This window comes from Henckelia pumila, chromosome 1 (assembly GCF_033568475.1).
Source record: "Henckelia pumila isolate YLH828 chromosome 1, ASM3356847v2, whole genome shotgun sequence".
Taxonomy (NCBI): Eukaryota; Viridiplantae; Streptophyta; class Magnoliopsida; order Lamiales; family Gesneriaceae; genus Henckelia; species Henckelia pumila.
The window spans coordinates 27,172,307-27,177,658 of NC_133120.1; positions in this window are offsets into that span (position 1 = coordinate 27,172,307).

Consider the following 5,352-nt stretch of genomic DNA (forward strand, 5'->3'; position numbering starts at 1 on the left):
ACTCCAAGCAGCTCGCGCGCGCGCGAGGACAAGCCTCGCCCGCGCGCAGGCCAAACGGACAGAAAACAGGGGAACCTGGAGAAAATCAAGCCAAACACGAATCAAATCAAATCCAAGCTCCAACATACAATACAACACGAAATCAGAACATACCACAAGTTCTAAATCCTTCCCGCAATACAAAACAAGTCGAGTTCTAAAATCAGAGTTCCAACGACTCAACAAAACTAATACAATTTCAAAAGACTCGACCCTATGACGCGGAGTCTCACTTCTATCCATCTCACCCCAAGCTAACCAAGACGACTCGGTCCAGCTCCTGATCCTCCTGTTGCCAAGTTACACATACAAAACAAAGACAACAGCCGGAATAATCCGGTTAGAAATATAATTTCTAAGTAAAAGAGACAGGCATGCAATATCAAATAAACACCTCGTATCAAAATCCACAAACATCAACAACTTCAAAGAAAAGGGATGTATGCATGATTTTAAAACTCGGGACTATCAAATCAGATAATCGAAATGTCAATCGATACTCGGTTGGGATCCCGGGGCTAAGTATTCACAACAACTCACCGACACACCCATTCGGGGTGAATGTCGCTCAACTCAACCCCTAGACTTCAGAGAAACTATAAGAAGTATTCTGGTACTTAGAAAAACTCAAAATCTAAGCCCACTTCAATATAGCTCTCTAAATCGTCTAAATTCAAACGAATTGAATAATCGGCTCAATATGAATGCAAGTGTAACTACTTAGAAAAACTCGAAATCTAAGCCCACTTAAATATAGCTCTCTAAATCGTCTAAATTCAAACGAATTGAATAATCGGCTCAATATGAATGCAAGTGTAACAAGATACTCAAACAAGTTCACACAAGCAAATAAACATGTAGTATGTGATTTTCGGGGCTCGAGAATCAATCGAACTCGAGTATTCAACCCCATTCAATTCAAAGTCATCTTTTACCTTTCGAGTCCGTCGAAGATTCAAATCTGAAAATAATAACGAACTCAAATAAATAATCAATCGAATCACAAAACATCATAACAAGAAAATTCAATCAATATACCATCTTCAATTCTCGACACGACTCAACTTCCAAGTTCAATCCAATTCCAAGACTCCAATCCAATTTGAAAATGAAGAATATACGGATTCGGTAACAATCTACCAATTCAATCAAACCCGAAAGTCAAACCGAAAAAAAACGACCAATAATCCAAACTCGATTCCGACGGCATAACGGCTATAATCGGTCAAACCAAAAATCTTCGATAACAACCAACAATCCCAAATCATCCAAAACAACTCCTCAATCAACAAAACAAAACAAAAACCATCAAAATCCAACAAAATCTCACAACCCCATTTTCGAATTTAACTCCAAAAATCATATAAAATTCAAACGACTTCCAAACTCCGAACCGACTTCGAATACACGATATACCGACTTCCAATCTCAACATACTCGAGTATTATCAAAATCTAACAACTCAACAAAATCGAAGTTCGAGAGATCGAAGCAAAATTTACGTCTAAACGGAGCCCTCGTCGCGGTGATCGCGAATCTCAACTCGGAAATGAAATCTAACGGTCGGATCGAGCGAATCGAGCGGAGAGAAAGCTTGAAATGGCGTCTCCCATGGCTTCTTCAGTACGTACAAAATGGGAGGAGGAGGGAGAGGGATGGAGAGTGAAGTGATGGGGGGAAAAGGCAACTTGCAAGGATAATATATAAAAATCCCACTTTTGCATTTCAGTCCTTTATTTCTCCAATCTTACAAAGTAACCCCCTGCTAAATAACAAAACAATCCTCAATCACTGAAAACCCTGATTATCTCGATTAAACTCAATTATAATAAAATCGGGGCATTACACAGATTCTGCAATTGTCACAGGTATGATCTGTATCGCTGGTTTACCTGCTTTCATGTTGATTGATTCAGGAGCTACGCACACTTTTATATCTGTTAATTTTATGATGAAATTGGGGGTCTTGCCGGATGAATCTATTTCAAAATTTTGTGTATCGTTACCCTCAGAAGAAGAACTGGAAAGTAGTAGTGTGGTAAGAAATTGCAAAGTTCAGATGCAGAGTCTAGTTTTGTGTGCAGATTTTATTGTTTTGAAAATGGTGGATTTTGATGCGATTTTTGGGATGGACTGGTTGTCTCGGCATGAGGCTATTATTGACTGCAAACGGAAAACTATCTCAATGAAGGATCAGAACGGGAAACCGTTTGCGTTTCGCACAACCTCTAAGAAGAGCGCACCAGGTATGATTTCTGCATGAACAGCCTGGCAATTATTGAGTAATGGGTGTACAGGCTTTCTTGCGAGTCTAATTGGTGATCTGGAGGTACAGCGACCGAAACTTGTGTAGGTGGAAGTAGTGAAGGACTTTCCAAAAGTTTTTCCCGATGATGTTGCGGGATTGCCTCCAGTCAGGAAAGTCGAATTTGGGATATAATTGTTGCCTGAAACTAAGCCAGCTTCTAAGGCACCGTACAGATTGGCACCGACCGAGATGAAAGAATTGAAGGATCAGTTGCAGGAATTACTGGATAAGGGGTTCATCAGACCGAGTGTATCGCCTTGGGGTGCACCAGTGTTGTTCGTGAAGAAGAAAGATGGGTCAATGAGATTGTGCATTGACTACAGAGAACTGAACCGTGTTACAGTGAAGAACATATATCCTTTGCCCAGAATAGACGACTTGTTCGACCAATTGCAAGGGGCAGAGGTGTTCTCAAAAATTGATCTGCGATCAGGTTACCATCAGCTAAAGGTAAAGGATGCAGATGTGCAGAAGACAGCATTCAGGACTCGCTATGGCCACTATGAGTTCTTGGTAATGCCGTTTGGGTTGACCAATGCACTAGCTGTGTTAATGGATTTGATGAACAGGGTGTTTCAACCTTTCTTGGATCAGTTTGTCATAGTCTTCATAGATGACATATTGATATATTCTCGCAGTAGGGAGGAGCATCGACATCACTTGTCTACGGTGTTGCAAATTTTGAAAGAAAAGCAACTGTATGCTAAGTACAGTAAGTGTGAATTCTGGCTGGAGCAGATTTAATTTTTGGGTCATATAGTTTCAGCTAGGGGGATTGAGGTGGATCCGTCGAAGGTGGAAGCGGTTCATAATTGGGATGCCCCAAAGAATGCTACAAAAATACGAAGTTTCTTGGGTTTAGCAGGCTACTACAGGAGATTTATTCAAGACTTCTCCAAGATAGCCCGACAACTAACTTCCTTAACTCGAAAAGGTGTGAAGTTTGTGTGGTCAGAACAATGTGAGAAGAGCTTTACAGAATTGAAGGAAAGACTAATTTCAGCGCCAGTGCTAGCAATTCCCGAAGCCACGGGTCGCTTTGTGGTTTATACCGATGCTTCTAAGAGTGGATTAGGAGCTGTGTTGATGCAGGATGATAAAGTAATAGCGTATGCATCTCGACAGCTGAAGGTCCATGAGAGGAATTACCCAACTCATGATCTTGAGTTGGCGGCAGTTGTTTTTGCTTTGAAGCTATGGAGACACTACTTGTACGGCGAAAGGTGTCAGATTTTCACTGATCACAAAAGCCTAAAATATTTCTTCACTCAGAAGGAGTTGAATATGAGGCAGAGGCGATGGCTGGAATTAGTGAAGGACTACGACTGTGACATTAGCTACCATCCTGGTAAGGCTAATGTTGTAGCAGATGCCTTGAGTCGCAAGTCTGCAACATTGAACCAATTGACAGTGCAGCAGGAGTTGATTGCTGAATTTGCACGTATGAGTTTGGAGGTATTTGAACCAATGGAGGTATGCACTCTAGCAGCCTTAACAGTAGTACCGAGTTTGCTTGAGAGAATCAGAGTAGGCCAAGCTTCTGATGAACAATTGACGTTGTGGAGGAACAGAGATGAAGACAAGGGTGGTACATTGTACACTGTCAAAGATGGAATTGTTCATCACCGAGGTAGAATGTGGGTGCCAGTAGTAGACTCATTGAGAGTGAAAGTGATGACTGAAGCCCATACTATTCCATATTCCATTCATCCAGGAAGTACGAAAATGTATAAGGATCGGCAATCCTTATATTGGTGGCCAGGTATGAAGAAGGATATCGTAGAATTTGTGAGTGAATGTTTGACTTGTCAACAGGTAAAAATTGAGCATCAAAGGCCAGTGGGATTCCTAAAACCCATGTCAATACCCACATGGAAGTGGGAAGATGTCACTATGAATTTCGTAGTAGGATTGCCAGTCTCACCGCGAAGGATGAACTCGATTTGGGTGATAGTTGATAGGTTAACTAAGTCAGCTCATTTTATTCCAGTCAGGAATAACTTCTCAATGAATCAGTATGCAGAGTTGTACATTCGAGAAATTGTCAGATTGCATGGAGTTCCAGTGAGGATAGTATCTGACAGGGATCCTAAGTTCACTTCGAACTTTTGGGGAAGTTTACATAGAGGATTGGGAACAAAGCTAGATTTTAGTACAACTTTCCACCCTCAGACAGATGGTCAGTCAGAACGAGTGATCCAAATACTCGAAGACATGTTGAGAGCTTTTATGATCGACTTTGGAGGGAATTGGGAATCGAAATTACCTTTAGTGGAGTTTACTTACAACAATAGTTATCAAGCAACTATTGGTATGGCTCCTTATGAGGCATTGTATGGGAGAAGGTGTAGAACTCCCTTGCACTAGGATGAAGTTGGAGAGAGAGCTGTTTTGGGACCAGATATAGTGACTCAAACGGTGGATGTAATAGCTGAAAGAGTGGGTGCCCAGTGAGCCAACTTGTGGTTATGGGCTTTGATGACTCTTTGTACAAACGATCTTTTGTTTAATATAATTTACACTTTTATTAATGGCAATGACTTTATCTTTCTTCATATTGTTATATTGTGATATACTATTGTTGTTTTGATAAAGACCTTGAATATACTATAGTGTATGTAAGATGTGGTAGAACATGGGGATGTCTATCATGAAATACATCTTATAGTCACTGTATATTCTAAACTGTTCCTAGTCGATTGAGCCGTCCGATAATAAGGATAAGGATCGCTCGAGTTTGAGACTAGCATTTGCGATGCGGAGTACCACGTTTCATTGGTAGGGAACATGGAGATGTTCGAAGCATGCAAATGGATATTCATAGGATGAATAATCGAACTACCCTATCCGGACTTTCCAAGTGGTTATCACTTATCGAGTGGATAAAGTCCGCGGTTTTGGTTGTACACCATTAGTCCTTACTACTTGAAACATCATGGAGACTCTATATGCTAGTACTGTGCTTTGACTCGTTTACCGACTCTATGGGGGTCATCAGGTGTCGG